At 36.7% G+C, this 21,624-nt stretch overlaps 1 long non-coding RNA gene across 2 annotated transcripts; it reads left to right on the plus strand.

Moving 5' to 3' along the window:
- Window positions 1–1,198: 1,198 nt before the first annotated feature.
- LOC124711860 lies at window positions 1,199–20,821 on the plus strand. Of its 2 annotated transcripts, none has more exons than XR_007005537.1 (2): window positions 1,199–1,296; window positions 20,626–20,821. It is a non-coding gene; the product is annotated as an uncharacterized LOC124711860 (long non-coding RNA). The 2 variants fall into 2 exon arrangements; XR_007005538.1 differs by lacking the exon at window positions 1,199–1,296 and adding an exon at window positions 1,324–1,421.
- The last annotated feature ends 803 nt before the right edge of the window (window positions 20,822–21,624 follow it).

Consider the following 21,624-nt stretch of genomic DNA (forward strand, 5'->3'; position numbering starts at 1 on the left):
TCGCAACCGTCTCCATGAAGCTGGGCTACGGTCCCGCACACCGTTAGGCCGTCTTCCGCTCACGCCCCAACATCGTTCAGCCCGCCTCCAGTGGTGTCGCGACAGGCGTGAATGGAGGGACGAATGGAGACGTGTCATCTTCAGCGATGAGAGTCGCTTCTGCCTTGGTGCCAATGATGTGCGTGTTTGGCGCCGTGCAGGTGAGCGCCACAATCAGGACTGCATACGACCGAGGCACACAGGGCCAACACCCGGCATCATGGTGTGGGGAGCGATCTCCTACACTGGCCGTACACCACTGATGATCGTCGAGGGGACACTGAATAGTGCACGGTACATCCAAACCATCATCGAACCCATCATTCTACCATTCCTAGACCGGCAAGGGAACTTGCTGTTCCAACAGGACAATGCACGTCCGCATGTATCCCGTGCCACCCAACGTGCTCTAGAAGGTGTAAGTCAACTACCCTGGCCAGCAAGATCTCCGGATCTGTCCCCCATTGAGCATGTTTGGGACTGGATGAAGCGTTGTCTCACGCGGTCTGCACGTCCAGCACGAACGCTGGTCCAACTGAAGCGCCAGGTGGAAATGGCATGGCAAGCCGTTCCACAGGACTACATCCAGCATCTCTACGATCGTCTCCATGGGAAAATAGCAGCCTGCATTGCTGCGAAAGGTGGATATACACTGTACTAGTGCCGACATTGTGCATGCTTTGTTGCCTGTGTCTATGTGCCTGTGGTTCTGTCAGTGTGATCATGTGATGTATCTGACCCCAGGAATGTGTCAATAAAGTTTCCCCTTCCTGGGACAATGAATTCACGGCGTTCTTATTTCAATTTCCAGGAGTGTATGTTGTTGTTGTGGTCTTCAGTCCAAAGATTGGTCCGATGGAGCTCTCCATGCTACTCTATCATGTGCAACACTCTTCATCTCAGTGTAAGTACTGCAACCAACATCCTTCTGTATCTATTTCCCTCAGCATCACCTGATTGAGTTTGACTGCATTCCAATATCCTTATTTTGCTTCTGCTGATGTTCATCTTATAGCCTCATTTCAAGACACTGTCCATTTCGTACTTAAATATAAGTTCTGAAACTGACAGTGTATTTACAATGTGCGATCGATTTTGTTATAGGCAAGTACTTCGATGTTTCTTCGTCGATATAACGATACATTTTTATCGATGTATGATTAGATTAGTTTTTCGTTCCATAGATCCGTCCTGAAGAGATGCTCGTGGATGTGGAACTTGTCAATTTTTTTTTAAGCTGAAATAACAATGCTAATAGTATGAGTATATACAATACTTCCTTTTTTAATCTGAAATAACAGTACTAATACTATGAGTATATACAATACATCGTTTGTATCTATTAAAAAATTCGTCAGTGGGGTAGAAGGAGTTGGTCACTAGTAAGTCTCACAGGCTCCTTTTAAACTGATCTTATTTGTAACTAAATTTTTTATGTTTGCTGGCAAATTACTGAAGATGAGTGTACCTGAGTAGTGGACCCCTTTTTGAAGTAAAGTAAGTGCTTTTAAGTTCTTGTGCAGATCATTTTTGTTCCTGGTATTGTATGTATGAACTGAGCTGTTTGTTGGAAAGTAAATATACTGAGAGGCCGTAGTTAGTATACCCAGTTCTTTGAGGACATCCGTGAATTTATTCCAGAAATAGTACGTATTACACGCTTTTGGACTCTGAAAAGTGAAAACTTTTGTTTGACTTGAAGAGTTACCCCAAACTATTATACGATATGACATTATGGAATGAAAGTAGGCAAAGTATGCAAGCTTTTTCATTTTTATGTCACCTATGTCTGCTAACACTCGAATTGCAAATACAGATTTGTTAAGGCGTTTCTGCAGTTCTGCGGTGTGCTCCTCCCAACTGAATTTATTGTCAAGTTGTAATCCCAGGAATTTAAGACTACCAACTTCTTCTATCTGGTCTTCTTCATACTTTATGCATATGCTGTGTGGAGACCTCTTCCAGGTTCTGAATTGCATATAGTGAGTCTTTTCGAAGTTTAATGTCAATGAGTTGGCTTAAAACCATTTTTTAATATCCATGAAAATATCATTAGCAGATGTCTCTAGAACTACACTTGACATACTATTTATTGCAATACTTGTGTCATCTGCAAACAAAACGAATTCTGCTTCTGGCAGTGTAACTGATGAGAGATCATTAATGTACACAAGAAAAAGCCAATAATGATATATTTTTAAATATCAATATATCGTATTTCCGGTATTTTTAAAAATATCAACAGTCTTGTCTTATACGTCTACATGTTCCTAAGAAAAAGGTTTTTTACAATCAGAGAAACAGACAGACATATGGACGACAAAGTGATACCATAAGGGTTCCTTTAGATTGAGGTACAAACCATAAAAAGTAGAGAGAGCACCAGCCCACAAAAGGCAAAGGTCCCAGGTTCGAATCCCAGTCTGGCAGACAAGTGTAATCTTCCAGTAAGTTTGAAACCTCCGCACACTCCACTTCAAGAAGCCTTCATTAGTAACCAAGAGTCGTTTTGAGAATGTGTAGACATTTTGGTAACTAAACTGTAAGATTTTCGCTACTTGCCACAAGCACTGCATTATCCATAGTAGTAATCGAATTCGTATATTATCTTTGCTTGGCTTTATCAAATCTCATCATAATGAAATTTTTTTGCCCACAGTGTCCCGTAACAATGCGAGTATGTGGTCGAGTTATTCACCCACCTAGGCCTGTTGCTGAGGAGAGATGAATTTATCACACGGCTGAACGCTAGCCGGCAGAGGGCGCACCGCAGCCAGCCTGGCTAGTTGACCGTTTCCGCCTCATGCGAGTTCAGGTGCAGACACTATGAGCGCGTCGCCGGAAACGGATAAGTCCCAGAACTGGGGTTTTGGACGACTGACGCTCGCACTGCCTTTGTGCAGAACATGCTCCAGGAAGTGGCGAAGTGTCAGAGATTCTTAAAGATGGCCAAATTACAGCTCTTTGAGACTTGACAATAACTCTCATCAAATACACTGAGACACCAGAGAATCTGGTATAGGCATGAGTATTCAAATACAGAGATATTTAAAACAGGCAGAATACAGCGCTGCGGTCGGCAATGCCTAATAAGACAACAAATGTCTGGCGCAGTTGAATGGTTACTGCTGCTACAATGGCAGGTTATCAAGATTTAAGTGAGTCTGAGCGTGATGTTATAATCACCGCACGAGCAATGGGACGCGGCATCTCCGAGGTAGCAATGAAGATGGGATTTTCCCGTATGACCATTTCACGAGTGTACCGTGAATATCAGGAAAACGTCAAATCTCCGACTTGGCTGCGGCGGGAAAAAGACCCTGAAAGAACGGGACCAATGACGACTGAAGAGAATCGATCAACGTGACAGAAGTGCAACCCTTCCGCAAATTGCTGCAGGTTTCAGTGCTGGGCCATCAACAAGTGTCAGCGTGCAACCCATTCAATGGAACACCGATATGGGCTTTCGGAGCCGAAGGCCCACTCGTGTACCCTTGATGATTAATTTGAAACTTGTTTGTTTTGCCATACGCAGTGTCACAGGAAAGAAATACACAGAGATGGAGCTGATGGTTTTGTGTATATATCAAGAGCCACAAGATAAATGTTGGTTGCAGAAGTGTGCAATGTATCATGGTGCTGAAGCGATTACTATTGAAGCATTACACATTCAGGATACTGACATTGACATAACCAACGCATTGTGTGAGGGACGAGAATTGGTGAGAAAGACAGTAGAGTCAGAGAAGTTTGTTATAGAGGTTAGGCATCGGGTCATGAAAGGAATAGCTGACCTTCACATCTGGAAAATTCAGAGACAGGCCATAGCAGAAGTAAAATCAGCCACATCCCAAAATACTGAGACATTAGCTCTTCATTTGCTGAGAAGTGGTCTATAGCTTTGCAGAACGAAATTCAAAGTTACCTCTGGCACACATAACAGGTGTTGTTGACTTCCATGGGACATTACAATGTTTTGGTATTGTCAGTGATATCTCATTCATGACAGTACACATGCATGCTATACTGTCAGCATGATAACTGATGACATAACATCTAGAAGCCATGCATTTCCTAAACATGTGTATGTGACTGATGACACAGCATCTCTTTTTAAAAATGCTTTCAGCTTTATGAGCTTGGTCAACACTGTAGTACAGGAATTCAGACAAAAAATGGATATTTTCAGCAACAGGTTATGGAAAAAGTGCATATTATGAAGTAAGAGGTCTCTGTAAACAGCTTGCCACAAGATTTAATCTCCAGCATGAAGCTGTTGATGCCATAAGAAATGCTACTGGGTTTGTACACATCATATCAACATTAATAACAAACATGAAACTTTTAATTCTAAATTAAGGTACATTAAGGAAATTCCATTTAAAAAAAGAGAGAAGAGTGGTCTGCTATGAAGCCTGTGGTATGAATTCAATCAAGTCACTACTGGGTTGCATCCCAGAGTGGCACATACATTGCAAGAATGGTTCTCCACAAAATGCAGCCTGTTGCTGTGTGTGAAATGCAGAGATGTCAGTGTATGTTAGAAACCTTTGCAGTGAGCCACTTCATTTCTCATTTCCTGTGTGCATGATAATCAGCAGTGGGTGGGAAACATAATAAGTGTCTCTCATGAGCTGCAGATGGCCATCATCAAAAGATCAGTGTGCAGTTCCCATGTCCCAAGTACTGCTCTTGTTGGATCATGCTTGTCCATGTGCAAATACAGCTGGGCTATACAAGTTCAGTGAGAAGCAGATGAAAAAAACAAATTAACTCTTTTCAACAATGCGGTGTTGGTTGCTAGATTGTAGGCAATTTTAATTCATGGAAAGTCATGAAGAGGTAAAATCATATCAGAAGACAATAATAATATGTGCATAATATTATAAAAAGAAAAGTGGGTATAAATATTCTGTATCTCATTTTTGTTATAAAATGCTTTCAAAGAAAACTATGAATTGTTTTCCCACTCACTTATAATGTTGTAAAGTAATTATTTCAATTCAGAAAAACCTGTTTTGCATGACATTTACTTAAAATCAGCGATCAATTTAAATATTTAAGTGTCCATGATTTTATGACCTTGACGGTAGAGCTAGGTCTATTTAAAAAATTTCTAGCATTTTGTACAGACAAGTATTGCCACTCTGACTGTATGTTCCCTAAGTACAATGACCAACTAATATACCATGAAACCTTTGGAATGTTTAGGATGGGGGTTTTGGAGAAAATAATTTCTAAATAACCAAAAAATTTCAGACACTTTTGTCTTTATGTACAAATATTTTGGTGATTTGAGAATTTCATGCCTTAATATTATAGCAGACAGATAGCAGTCCTTCCACTTTATCATTTCTCAAGACACAAGACAGTTAACATCCTGTGACTATTCATATTTTCAAAACATAATTTTGAAATTTGAAAAAAAAAAAAAAAAAAACTGGGGCCTCGGAAGTGTGTACGTATCAATCACATCTCATAGTATTGGGAACAAAGTCTTTATTGAAAATGAATTCATATCTCTATCTCTTTTTGTTTCTTTATTACAATTTTTCAGTTTTTGCTTTTGTTACAACATTGTCACGAATACTCTCATTTAGAGAGGTCTGTAACATTTTAACAAATCATCAGAAAATCAAAATATTGCAGTCTTGGAGAGGTATCATGTGTAACTTCAACATATATTTCTTTCAGCAAACTTTGAAATAGTAATGTGACACATTCACTTTTTATCTGTATGACTTGGTATGAAATCCCCTAGAAATACAATAAAAATTATGATAAAATCATCTTGATTATGGCTGTAATCTTACTCATCCCTTGGTTGACATCTGCAAAAGATGACAAAACTCACCCTTGTAAACCGAAAGTTAGTTACATGTTCCTTGGACCATTTTGCATGAAAGATCATAGTGATTTGGAATGTGCAATTTTACATTCACATCACAAATTAATCTGTACATCTTTTACACGTTACAGTAATAGAAATTCTTCTGCAGAATAGAAGGAGTTGTTAAGGATAAACTTTCTCAGTTTGTTATCGAATTTTACTTTGCTCAGACTACCATAATGTGTAGTAATGATTATCATTTTAATGGTATTGTAATTATGTACTTCATTGTTCTTTTTGAACTGTAGTGGATTATTTACAACAAACTTCATGAGGGAATAAATGTATTGTGAATCAGTAGTCAGAATGTCTAACTCCTCCAACAGATGTCAGCAATATGGTCATGGGTGAGCTCTACATATTTTTAAAGCAGGTTTTTGGACAGTGAAAATTTCCTTTTTTAAAGATGAGTTACCCCAGAACATTATCTGTATGACATGGAAGGAAAATATGCAAAACATGTCACCTTACTGATTTATCTCTTTGCAAGATATGCAATGATTCAATGATTATAAGTGCAAATGTGGCTGAACTAAGTTGTTTCAGGAGTTCCAGTTTAAATTCTCATCAATATGGACACCTAAGAATTTTGAAATTTCCATCCTATTTATTATTTCCTCACCCTGTGTTTGCAGAATTGAATATGTTGTGTCTTTTTCAAAATTGAGAGTTAGACCATCCACAGAAAACCAGTCAACTGTACTTTTAAGAACTTTGTCTACCATTTCTTCTGTTTGTATATGTATGCTTGGATTGATGACAATACCAGTGTCATCTACAAAAAGGACTAATCCTGCTGTTATGTACTAGAAAGAAGATTGTTTACATACAGAGTCTGCCAGAAAAATGTATACACTCTTTGTCAGGCTCTATCGAGATATCAGTACTGTCATTTGATTTGAATTACAAGCGTGTTGTAGTACGGTCCTCAGCTCAACAGATGTCAGTACTTTCATTTCAGTACTGAGGAAACAAGATAGCTGGAGCACGCTTAATATTCGAGCAACAAAAATGTATTGTGAAGTGGTTTTTCAAGTTTGATAATGCCATTGAAGTGCAATGTCAGTGAAGGCAGGAGTTTGAAACAGAAACACCAACCCACCTAACAACTAACTGCATCATTGAGAAGTTTGAATTGCATAGAACAATTTGTGATATTCACAAAGGAAGTTGTGGAAGACAGCGTACAGTTACAAGTCCTGCTTTGTTGGCTCTCATGTTGGAAACGTTTCTTAATTCTCCACAGAAATCTGCTACACAATTTGCATGTGAAGTGGGGGTTGGAATGACAAGTGTACGAAGAATTCTGAAAGTTGCAAAATGGAATGCTTACATTCCACAATTACTGATTGTGATTAATGATGACGATCCTGATTGCCAAATGCAATTTTGCAAATGGTATCAGCAAATGGTAACTGATGATGAACAATTTGTGACAAAGGTAGTGCAGAGTGATGAGGCACAATTTAAACTTAATGGCACTGTGAATTGGCATAACAGTATGGGCACCTGAAAATCCACATATTTATGTGGATAAAGTGGTCAATCTACCAGGGGTTCATGTGTTGAGTGGACTATCATCTAGGGGCTTGGTAGGACCCTTTCCTTTGATGCTACTGTCACTGGAGAAGTGTACCTGGAAATGTTATGCACATCAGTTTTGCCAGGTATATGTGTTCTTTATGGAGCTGATGATGAGGTCTTCTACCAACAAGACAGGGCACCACTACAGTACCACCTAGCCATACGAGCTTTCCTGGATGATAATTTTCCGGGGCACTGGGTTGGATGAAGAGGGCCCATTGAGTTCCTTCCATGGTCACAAGATCTAACACCTATGGGCTTTTACTTGTGCGGAACTGCGAAAGATAATGTCTATCGATGTAAGCCATGTGCAGTGGAGGAACTTTGCCAGGATATTACAGCAACATGTGCAGCAGTCTCCACTATAACATTGACTGACATAGTTGCGGCGACCACTCATCATTCTGTTATGTGTATAGCCACCAACGGTGAACATTTTGAACATTTAAAGTAACCATGCGCTAAACTGAAGGTTGCAAGGTTGCACAACATATGTGATCAATTATTAAATGTAAAATAAACACATAAGTAATACTTTTCATTCCTTAAAGAGTGTATATATTTCTCTTGTGGACTCTGTATATGAGAAACAGTAGTGGACCTAAGATTGGACACTGGGGAACCCTATAAGTGATTTATTCCCACCATGAATTATGTCCCTGAACTGTATTATTTGAATTACTAAGTACAACTTTCTGCATTCTTTTGGTTAGATAAGATCCATTGCATGGCTATAAAATCAGTCCTATAAAAAGTCAATTTATCTAGGAGAATACTGTGCTTCAGGCAGTCAGATGCCTTAGACAAGATGAAAAAAATACCAATTGGTGCTATTTGATTATTTAATACATGTACAATCTGGTAAGTGAACATGCAAATGGCATTCTAACAAGAGAACCTCCCCATCGCACCCCCCTCAGATTTAGTTATAAGTTGGCACAGTGGATAGGCCTTGAAAAACTGAACACAGATCAATCAAGAAAACAGGGAGAAGTTGTGTGGAACTATGAAAAAAAATAAGCAAAATATACAAACTGAGTACTCCATGTGTAAGATAGGCAACATCAAGGATAGTGTAGGCTCAAGAGCACCGTGGTCCTGTGGTTAGTGTGAGTAGCTGTGGAGTGAGAGGTCCTTGGTTCTAGTCTTCCCTCGGATGAAAAGTTTACTTTCTTTATTTTCACAAAGTTATGATCTGTCCATTCGTTCATTGACGTCTCTGTTCACTGTAATAAGTTTAGTATCTATGTTTTGCGACCGCACCGCAAAACCGTGCGATTAGTAGACGAAAGGACGTGCCTCTCCAATGGGAACCGAAAACATTTGATCGCAAGGTCATAGGTCCACCGACTCCTCCACAGGAAAACACGTATGATATATTCTATACGATACTGGTGACTGCATGTGCGTCACATGACAGGAATATGTTGTCAACGCACCTAACTTGTACACTTAGCGAATGGGTAAAAAGATTTTTCTACCTTGCCCGATTTAGGTTTTCTTGTGGATGTGATAATCACTGCCAAAAAAGTGATGACGAACAGATAATAATTGTCTGAAAATAAAAAATTAAACTTTTCACTCGAGGGAAGACTTGAATCAAGGACCTCTCGTTTCACAGCTGCTCACGCTAACCACGGGACCACAACGACCTTGTGCCTACACTATTCTTGATGTTGCCTATCTTGAGTGTGGACTACTCACTTTGTATATTTTGCTTATTTTTTTCATAGTTCCACACAACTTCTTCCTGTTTTCTTGATTGATCTGTGTTCAGTTTTTCAAGGCCTATCCACTGTGCCAACTTATAACTAAATCCGAGGGGGGTGCGATGGGGAGGTTCCCTTGTAAGTAGAGCAATCCTTCTGAAATGCAAACTGTGATTTGCTAAGGATACTATTGTTGCTAAGGTGAGATACACTTCTAGAATACATCATCTTCTCAAAAATTTTGGAGTATAATGTCAGCAGTGAAACAGGTTGATAGCTATTGACATCTCTTTTATCACCTTTCTTAAAGAGTGGCTTAATAACAGCAAAGGTTATGACATTAGTGACACTCTGTGGTGTTTATCTTCATAGCAAAAAACAGAGGATGACATTGAGTAACTGGACCATTGGAATAAAATCAAACTCACAATGTGGTAATGTAGAACAGGGAACCTTGTAACATTCCATGTGCACTATGCTCATGTTTATAACCTTTGTAAGTAACTTTTCAATGACTTTAAATAGCCATTCAAAAATTATAATGTTTGATGAGGATTCTAGCATACTGATTACATCAGACACAATCTAAATAATAGCTTAACAGGCTCTTGGCTGGTTCACAGCAAACAAGTCCCTTAATCTCACAAACCCACATATCAAAGCAGTTGAGAGGGTTGTCACAAGCTTCTTATCTTAGAATTTTATGACACACACATTTCCAGTTCTATGGAAAACAAATTTACCACACTTCAATTAAATGAGTTCTCCTCTACATCATGTAATGAAAACACTTTCTATTCAAATTGACTGTGCCTACTGTATAAATGGAAGAAGGAATAACGTTTAATGTCTATTAATTATAAGAGTATTAGAAACCATTTGGGTATTCACTGTGATTGATGTAGGGAAGCAGTAAAACTTGCATCTGGATAGTCAGATGGGGATTTGAACCTTGTTCCTCCAAAATGTGAGTACAGTGTCTTGATCAAAGAATCCTCACTCTATTTCATGCAAATGTGTACTCTGATTGTCCTTATATTCTGGCCAATAAGATGTACACACTTTGCTGGTATTATATATGCCATGCACCAATAAACTGCTTCATGTTATGTGCCAGAAGCTAAAAAATAGTTTTACGAATATAATGTCGATTAACAGCACCAATACTATTATGGAAACAGAAATTCTGACAAACAATAGTCCAGTTGTGGGATTACATCCACCAGAAGTGTAGGTGGTGAATATGGAAAACTTGTTGAATGTTTGGAAACTGTGGAAGCAGTAATATGACTTCTAGGCCATGACAACTCAAATAAATACCAAACCAGGAAATATGCAAGTAGCAATATTTATGTCCACAATTGGTAAAGAAGCCTTGGTTACATACAGGGTATAATGGGTAGTAAGTGCAGATATTTTTATGTGTGGTACCTTAATATGTACACACATCAGTGGGTTGGTTGTTTTTCCTGCCTTGAGTTATCTTTCCACAAACACATCACAAACTTTATGACTTGATGTTTCCTATATGGTTGTAACTGCACCATTAAGTAGACTATGCCTGTCAGTTTGGATTAACCATTTTGCTTACACGTGTCCACACTTCAGTACCTGACTTGCTATCTGGGGGGAAAAGGTCATTAATGGCTTGCTCTTGCCAAATTTACTTGGAGATACTACCCAATATAAAAATATATGACTTGCAGCAGCTATAATTGTAAAACTGCAATCATGTAAATACTAATGTAATGTTGTTCTGTACACTGTCCTCAGTCACCAATAGAAATACCTGTACTTATACCTGTTATACCTCATATAATACATTTAAACTTGGCACCATTGAAGAATGAGATCTCCAAATGATTTCAAAACTGTTTGACAATTACTTTATCCCAAATTAAATATAATATTTGAAAGACACATATTTAACTCCTTACAATGAAAACCTGGTGAAACATTTGATGAATTTTACACTTCTGAGTACAATTTTGCAAGACAAAATTGTTATGGGTATTTACAGTGAAGAGATTAAAAAAGGGATGTTGACACAGACAGATCTCATATTAGATAAAGTAACTGATATTTGTAAAACAATCAACATGTGTATTAACCTCAATGCAGATGACTATTATTAACTCAGAAGTGGAACATGGAGATGTAATAACAATTCTAAGTCCAGAAACAACAGAAAACAATACTCTAACGTAAAGGTAAATATAATAAAAGATTGTTTAAGGTGTGGTGGTAGTCATCCTGTTGAGAAATGGCCAGCCTTTAGAAGCAAATGTCATAATTACTACAAAATGGGCCATTTTACAAACAAATGTAAAAGTAAAGTAAAAATGACTAACAATATAGCTTTATAAATGAAATTCATTCTTCCAGTGAACAGTCTGAAATTTTTATAAGTGCTGTGTGGAATGACTAATTTTGACAAAGACTGGTGTGAAACTGTAATTTTTAAAAATAATGTAAGAGTAGAAGCCAAACTTGACACAGAGCAAAATGTAATGTCATAACCAGAAAAAATAGCAATGTAGCAGGTGCCAGTACATCAGATTCAGTGACAAAAAAACTACTTATCTGTAGTACAAGTAAGGTAGATATTCTGGGAGAAGCCACACTCTTCTGTAAGATTGGGAACTGTCTAGCAAATGTGAAGCTTTCAATGGTGGAACCTGATTTTCAGGTAATCTTAGGATGAGAAACGTCTTCAAAACTGAATCTGACAAAAGAGTAGAGTAGATAAAAGTAAATGTGCTAGGAATCTACCTTTGGGATGAGGAAATTTTTCAGTCTTCAAATGTGTTAAAGATTTTGTGCATGACATAGACCTCAAAGAGGATGCCGACTTGAAGATTCATTATCCAAAGACTACCACATAAATTGAGAAACTAAATATGAGATGAACTGGAGAAAATGGTTTAAATGTGAGTAATCCAGCTCATAGAAGAAAATACACTGCAGTTTCACTCTAGATAGTCATACTCAGGAAAGGGAAACTTCATATTTGCTTGGATCCAAGTGAAATTAATAAAATCAGTCTTCAAGATCACTATTGAATGAAGATGCTGGAAGAAATTAGTACAGTGGTGACAGAACCAAAATATTTCACATGTTTAGACTCTGAAAAATAGATTTTGCCAAATTAGAGTGTTAGAAATATTTAATGTTTAGCACACTGTGGGGAAGATACAGCTGCACAAGATTACCATTTTGCTTACCTTCAGTCCCAGATCTTTTTCAACAAGTCATATCTAAATTCCTAAATGAGATCAAGACTGTAGAATGTTTGATGGATGTTATTTTGATTTATGCAAAAAACAATAAAAAACTTAATGAAGGAATGAAGCAAGTTATACAGATATTGGAAAATGTATGCATTAAATGGAATAAAGGCAAATGCAAATTTGGCATAAAGGAAACAAAATTCTTAGGTCACATTTTAGCAGAAGGTGGACTTCACCCTAATCCTGATAAAATAAGTGCCACTAACGAACTTCAAACTCCTCAAAATAAAAAATGGCTCCAATGTGTATTAGGGATGTGAATTACAAGTATAAACCAAACTTTCTGAACTGACACATCCATTGCAGCAGCTGATAAGGAAAGAAGCTGAATGTAAATGGAATTTGACACAACAGGAAGCACTTACCAAAATAATGTCTCACAACATTTCTAGTGTTTCATTATTATGATGTAAGTGAAGATCTGAAATTATCAGTTGATTCCACAAAAGAACTATAGAGCTGTCCTACTGCAATGTGAGCAGCTGGTTACATACTCTAATCGTCACCAGCACAAAACTTATATCCACAAATAGAAAAAAGGCCAAGGCAATTAAGTTTGCAGTCCAAATGTTTCATGAGTATTTACTTATTTATTTTATTTTATTTATATTTATGGCAAAAAGATTATCATTGAAAGCGATCACAAACCACTGGAGACATTTTTTTTAAAAAAAAAACCATTGCAAGGTGCACCTGCAAGATTAAAACTCATATTTTCTTTAAAAAAGTTTCGCCGTATTCTCCTACAGTAATTTATACTAAAGGGTCAAATGTACTAGTAAATGATATTCTAAGTATAGACTGCAAGGAACAAGAAGATAAAGCAGAAATGGAAGAACTAGAAGCACTGCGGTTTTACTTACCATTTTAGAATTAGGACACAACTAATAGAAGATATACTTCAGGATAAAGAATTACAGTTACTTCTATCATACATAATGCAAGGATTTACAGATACAGTTAAGGAAATGCCTCAAGATTTTGTTACATTTTTGGACCTTTAAAGAAATGATTGGTTATGCTGAAGGAATTTTCTCTAAAGGACAAGAGATAATTATTTCAGCACAGTTAATTTATAGGGCACTGAAATCAATCTATGAAGGACACCTTGACATAGAAAGTTGTTGCATAAAAGCTGAAGAATATGTGTACTGGAAAACATAACATAAGACATCAAGAATCACATATCAAGATGTAACATACGTCAACAGTATTCAAGACATGAGATACATGAATCCATTATAGTGAAATCAGCATGAAGTTATCCAGGCAAATAATTGCTACAGATTTTATTTTGGAAAACACAAATATTTACTGATAGTGGACAGCTACTCTGGATTTTTTGAATTTTAGGACATACCCAACACTACTACTGAAGAAGTTTTGAGAACATTAGGTAACTGGATCAGCTTGTTTGGAATACCTGAAGTGCTAGTAATGGATAACTGACCACCCTTCAGTTCTAGGAAATTTTAGCATCAGCTAACTGTTTATATGATTCATCATCAGTCCTGGGTTTCCCAGAAGCAATGGCCGTACTGAACGTTATTTTCAGACAGCCGGCGGTTTATTGTCAAAGTGCCCAATGGATAAAACAAACATATATTTAGCACTTCTCAATTACCAAAACACACCATGGAATAAAAAATTGGGGTCATCTTATCAGCAAGCATTTTCAAGGATATACAGAACCCTGCTATCCATTGTACTAGAAGCTCTCTGTCTGCAGGCTAAAAAACAGCAAGTTACCCAAGAATTAAAAAAATATGAGGTACCAGTAAAAAAGGTATTTGATTTTACGTATTCTGAGCAATATTATACATGCACTTTGATAGCATTATGCATACAACACACCAATAAACACTTCATGTTAAACCCTTTAGTGGTGGTGCGAGATGCTGTGGACACCCCACACATCAAAAACTGCTTGTATTATTAGTTCATGTTTCATAAATGTCTAATCGTCCTTGTGCACATAAATGATCTACCATCAAACATCAATTCCAGCACCAGTACACTCTTCGCAGATGATACCAGTATCCTCATAACAAGCAAAAATGAACATGAACTCCAAGAGGCCATAAATGGAAATACAGATGAAGTTGGTGATTGGTTTGAGAAAAACAAGCTCATAGTTAACACAAAGAAAACCACTTACCTAAACTTCCACCTAAGATCAAATAAAATTACGCCTGATATGAAATTACACGGTTCCGAAATATCCCCAAATATAGAAACAAGATTTCTACGCCTATGGATTCAGGATAATCTAAAATGGCAAACACACATTAATAAAACTAATAGTAAGCTAAACCAAGTGTGCTATGCCCTACGAATCCTTGCATACTGCGCAAGCCCAGAAACTGTTCACACAGCCTACTATGCACAATTCCACAGTGTAATGCAGTATGGTATTATATTCTGGGGAGACTCTACACATAGCCGAAACATTCTCCTCACCCAAAAGAGAGCTATAAGAATAATGAACAAGGCAAAGCCGACTGATGGCTGCAGACCTCTCTTCCAAAAGTTGCTCATCCTACCCCTTGGCAGCCTGTATATACTAGAACTATGCAAATTTGTAAAAAGTAATATTACAAAATTTAATAAAAATGTAAATGTCCATGACTATGGTACTAGACAGAAAATGGAACTCCATATTAAAGAAATGCACACCTCTGCCTTTAAAAACTCTCCCCTCAACAAAGGCATTGAAATATACAATAGCCTGCCATCAGAAATAAAAAACAGTAACTCCCTGACTGTATTTAATAAAAAATTAAAATCATTCCTACTTGATCATTGTTTCTATGGTGCAAGTGAATTTCTGCTCCACATGGGCAGAAAGAAACATGAAACAAATTGCAGCAAAGAATTTTGTAAAGAGTAAAACATTAATGCAAGTATGTGCAAAAATCTTGCATCTATATCATCTGCAACTAAGCAAATTAAGTGCAGAAAGAATATCCAACCAGGTACTGTTGTGTATATGTGTTAGAGGAATATAGCACTAAAATACAAATGTGTAACTGAGTATGTAATTTGTGTGTCCATAAATTTGTGTGTCCATAACTTGTCAGAAAATATGTATGTAAGCTCATGTTTGTGTAAACTTTTGGCATATCACTTCAAGCCAGCAAATTATCACAATGTCCAACATCAAATGTATGTTTGTGCATCGCCATGTCCATGTCATGTACAGTATTGATTCAGAGGAGATAAATAAAATAAATAAATACAACTTTTGTCAACTTTCTGTGTAACATATATGTAAATAATTAAATTAGATCACACTAAATTTCAGTTGTCATTGATTTTCAGTTGTCAAAAACATACGCTAGGGTACTCAGAACAGCCCACACTAGTATTAATGTAACGAAAAAACAAAATAATACCAAGTGTCACATTTAAAAATTTTATAGCTATACCACTGTTGTTGCATTTCTTGTTATATTAAGTGACTCCATTGTTGCCTAGTAACTCTATTCTACCTTCTTTCCAAGAAAAATAAAATTCTTGGAGTCAGTTTGCTTTCTGCCACTGTTTGAGAAGAAACATATGATAAATCAGACACAGATTAGTGTGAGGAACTGGAACATGAAGCTGATGTATAGATGAATGGTGATAGTGAATTTTTAGTTGGGAAATGACATATCAATGAAATTGATGAAGAACTGTCAAATAAGCACTGTAAGGACATGACCTCAAAATACTATTATCCCATCTACAAGATCTGAAAGATGCAGCCTAAATTGCTTAAAAATTGATCTAAGAGTACTTCCTTTTGTTTTCTGATGGAGCTATGTTCAAAACAAATATGTGTATATACCAATGTGTAGGTAAGAAGCAATTTGAGGGATTATGTCCAGAAATGAAATGCCAAAGAAACAATGTGGCTGAAATTACAGTGTTGTTGGGTTATTTATCTTGCCCAGATTTTATTACTCTAGAAATATGAACCTAAAGGACCTGTACAACATGAACAACTTTAAAACTGAGATATTTCACACTACGATGAGTTTTTATGAGTTCCTGTTCAGATGCATAGTGTTTGATGACATTCAAAGCAGGCAAGAGAGAAAGAAAATATAGTAGATAAACTTGCACCTATTAGGGAAATATTTGAACTTTTATGGAAAACTATGATAAGAACTACAAAGTGTCTGAATATTCTAAAGTTGATGAACAGTTAGTTCCTGTCAGAGGAAAGTGTAGTATATGTCAATATGTACCATGCAAGCCATTGAATATGATCTGAAATTTCTAATGCTCTCTGACACCAGATCCTTGTTTGTCCTTGCCTTGAAGATACATGTTGGAAAAGTCAGATGGGTTAGATGAAGTTTCAAACTTACCACAAGATGTGGTAATTCATCTGAGCAAGACAACTAAGAGGACTGGCAATAATATAATGGCAGACAGTTGGTTCACTAGTTGGAGCTTATCTAAAGAGCTTTTGAAGAAGAAACTTAGTTTGAGTGGAATAATTTGCAAAAATAAAACTGAACTTCTTTCTAATTTGTGAATGTGAAGCAACATGAAGTAAAAAGTAGTTTATTTGGATTTCAAAAGGATGTGCCAGTCATCTTGTATGTGACAAAAAAGTGCAAGAATATGATACTTGTTTAACCTATTCACTTTGATAATAAAATAAATGATACCAAAGGAGAGAAAAGAAGCCTGAAATTATCAAAATGTACAGTTTCACAAAAACAAGAGACAATACATTGGATGAAATTTAGGCCAGCTACTCCAGGTCAAGAAAAACAAGACTTCAACCCTGTGCAATTTTTTTTTTGTATCCTGTATATTGCTGGATGCTCAAATAGTATTTAACAAAAATAATGAGACCAATAATTTGGTCACAAGATTGTTCCTAAGACAACTAGGAGTTCAGTTATTACAACCAGTTACACACAAGAGAGCAGTGACAAAATCCCTATCCAAATACACCAAACAGAAAGTGGTGAAGATCACAACACAAGAAGATGAAAACCAAGGACCTTCAACAGAAAGATGAGGGCTTGTGAACAGAAATGAGGGCTATGAAAGAAACAAGAAAGGATGACATGCAAAGCACCTAAGAACTGAATACATGAAAATAGAAGGTTTCAGTATGAAGTTAATAAAAAACGAGACAAAGTCATGTGATAACAATAACAAATGATTGTTTTGATAAAGAACATGTTTCTGATTTTGAATGAAACATAAAATAATGTAGAAAACATTGAAATTTGACAGAACTAATAGATATACTGTATATCAATTGAAAATGGAAAGAAAGATGCATCACTGTTTTTTTACTATTTGTGATGTTAATCTTTAAATTGATATTACTAATCCATAGAAAGTGTATAAATCTTTTAAAGAGTTTAAGACTTCAATACAATAATACTACAAGATAGATTTTTTTGTACTATAACATTATTTAGGCTCTTTCCAACAATCTGTGCCAGCATTAACATTATAATGCAATGCACTTGTCTGTAAGGGTTAATCAGTAAAAGGCAAAGAAATTGTCAAAGGCAACAACCCAATGAGACATTGTGAATGCCTCACAAAGTCTCAGTGTAACATCCTCGCCAGAAGAGAAACTGGAATCTTGATTTACTTTAGGTCATGGCGTATAAACCTCAGAATGTGAAACAAACTCTGTTTTGGTCAGATAAACACAAAATCTTGTAACCATTCTTTACTTACTTTATAAGCGTTCACTGCTTAATGGCAAGGCAGCCTTTGAAAGTTTCCATGCTCTCATAAACAGGGTTCCTAGCTTGTGAAGGTGGTCTTAGCCAACTGTGTTGCTAGACATGATAGACACATCATTTAAATGCAATTATTTTTTTTATCTTTCTTGAACATTCATTTGAGATAAAACTTTTCTCAATATGTGACCACATTTTCATGTTTTGTAGACCAGCATTTTGTCCTAAGTGACAAATGGATTCATCAGAGTTATGAAGACCATTTGCAACATTGGCAAAAACTTTTGTCTATAAAACAACATGAATGGACAGTTGCACAGCCACAAAACTCCTATGAAAGACGGTAATATCCACAGAAGCCTGTGACATTACATTCCAAGAAAATCATCTTCATCATGAGCTCTGATGCACATGACACATCTAGAAAGGCGATGCTGGAGCAAACAGCATTTAAGTTCAAGATGATTACAATCAGGGTTTGACCAGTAATAAATGTCTTTCTTCCCTCTGCAATTGTCACTGCCTGTCATTTGACTACCTGATCTCCAATGCTTCTTTCCCTTTCTTATAAGACATAAACATTTGTTTAACCACAAACTGTTTCACCAACAGAACTGATGGAAATGAAATAAGCAGCTTCTTATACTCAGGAGTCCGACAGTAGCATTTTGGTCAACACATCACAAAATTTACCAATGTATTCTGTACAGCTACAATCACATAACCAGTGTAGACATGCCAAAACACACAATAATATCCACTTAAACTAAACCATGGATGCTTAAAGTTCTAGCAACTCTTGTGTCAAAAATGAGCTAAATAATTACAATGTGCCGAAAGCTTTCTCAAGTGCCTCATTGTTGTTGTAGTTAGAAAAAATCTTCACATCCCCTAATGCTGTTGCCAAAGTGAACACCCTAACCTCTGCACAGCTTGTGAAATCTTGGTGATGGTTGCAACAACATAGTTGCTTTGGGGGTCTCTCATATTATAGCTAATGCAAGTAAAAGTGGTATATGATTGAACCCTAGATAAAATAATTACTTGTCTGACAACCAAATGTTACTGCCTTAAAATCAATATGTTACATGGTGACTTTTCATTGCATTCAGATGCAGAATCCATGTCATTATTAGGAAAATGAAACAAACAGCTCAAATTCTCATCTTGTGCCATTCTCAACAAACCTCATTTCCATTTATAAAACATGAAAAATGAAGAAATTGAAAAGAAGCAGAAGTTACAAGTAAATAAGATTAGGGTTTAACACCCCTTCAACAACTAGTTCACTAGGGATGGTGCACAATAAGGATAGGGAAGGAAATTGGGAGTGGTCTTTCAAAAGGCCAGCATTTATCTTAAGCCTGGTTGTGTGTTCTGAAGACTGACATCTGTAAACTTTCTTATCAATTTGCAGCCAGACAGTTTAGTGTGTGATATATGTTCTTGAATTCAAATCTGACACAACACCATCAACAAAAACAACAACAACACCAGCATCAGAACCACCATCACCATCATCACCATCACCACCACCACCACCAGCACCACCAACACCACTCTAACAAAACACAAGTCTCTGCATACAATTTTCTTCACAGAAAAGAAATTAGTTCACTGAATGCACACAAAATAGAAATGTAAGGACTTAGTTTCAAACAAATGGCTGAAAAGTAAAGTCTCTACACACCTCTTGAGAATATAAACATTTCACTTTATCATTCTCTTTCCAAGAGACTCAGTTTTGCATGTTTTACTCTGAAAATTATTTCTAAAGATTGCTCCTCAGACTGGGCCAGACTGTCTTATTTTAGTTACTTCCAGTCCTTTGTAGCTTATTGTATAATTTTCTGGGGTAGAAGTGATAGCTGATTAATGGTTTTGTATGTTATAGAAAATATTTTTTTTTATATTAGAGAAAAGGGGCATCCAAATTTTGTCACATAGCTCTGCTAGGGTTCACTGCGAGCCCCTATTTAAAAAGTTATGTTTGCTCTACATATGCAAATGCGTATTGATGACAAGGGCTAGACTCGATGACCTGCAAAGTGCAAACCAACTCTGATTATAATAGTTATAATACTCACAACTGTGGGTCCCTTCATATAGAACAAGTTAGAACAACTTGTACTCAAAGACTTGTGAGCCATTTTGGTGTCATTCTTTGTAATGCACTGCTACCATACATACAGATCTTGGAGATGGAAATGGTTTTTAGAGCAGAGTTAAAATCATTTCTTGTTGAGAAGTGTTTCTGCAATGTGAATGAATACATTAGCTCATAGCATTATTAGGCCCTCATTTACTGTTGAGTTCTTTTGATGCTGTTAACTGATGTACCATCTATGCTGTGTTGGTATTTCCAAAAGAAAGTTTCTACTGCTTGTTTTCTGTTTCCTCTGTTGTAGATGCAGTACAATACACTTCCTCTGAGAAGGGATCTGGTGCTAGCCTAGAGGAGATGAATATAGTGTTGACAGTTTTTTGTATGTTCACACATTATACTTTTCAGCTGTGTTATGTTGTGCGTTTTTGTAGTTTTATTTTTTTAAGTGTGTTTTATATCAAAGTTTCATCGTTTTATTATATAATTGATTTACTTACTGTGTGTGTTGTACTTTTTAGCAGTGTTATGTAATGTGTTTCCACTTTTTCAGTAGTGTTTTTATAATTTGATGTTCTTGTTATACCACTGATTTATTTCTGTTGCATTTTGCAATCACATGTAGAGTATGTATCGAGTGAGGTGGCTATGCCAGTCTTAATGCACTGGATTTGCATTCTGGAGGAGTGAGGTTTATTTCTGATATGGCCATCCTGACTTGTGTGTTTCATTGTTTTCTCAAGTTGCTAAGGTGACTGCTGGGATGGCTCCTTTGATTAGGCCATGGATAACTTCCTTCCCTATCCTCTCCTAATACAATCCTAATCTGTTAATTTTTATATATGTATATGTTACTTCATTAATGTATCCTATATGTGCAGTTCTGTTCTACTGAATGGTCTATGGATGAATACATAAATAAAAAAATTAGAAGATGGACCTACACACCAAATGGTATATTAGCCTGTGAAACAGTTCTGCCTGCTTTACAAGCAGATATCTCTGTCATGGTGTAGACCAGCAAATGGAGTTACTGGCATACATCACTCAATACTGCCCTATGGCATAATTTTTTGGAGCAATGCAGTTAAGTTGAAAAAGTATTTATTGTACAGAAGTGTGCTGTGAGAATGTTGGGTAAAGATGATAACTGAACATCTTGCAGAAGCCTTTTTCATTTTTATGTTTCATGCCAAGACATATACATTGAAGAGCCAAAGAAACTGGCACACCTGCAGAGTCCCAGCAAGCATGCAGAAGTGTTGCAACATGATGTGGCATGGGCTGAAGTAGTGCTAAAGGG

Source organism: Schistocerca piceifrons, chromosome 1 (genome assembly GCF_021461385.2).
Source record: "Schistocerca piceifrons isolate TAMUIC-IGC-003096 chromosome 1, iqSchPice1.1, whole genome shotgun sequence".
In the NCBI taxonomy this organism is placed as follows: Eukaryota; Metazoa; Arthropoda; class Insecta; order Orthoptera; family Acrididae; genus Schistocerca; species Schistocerca piceifrons.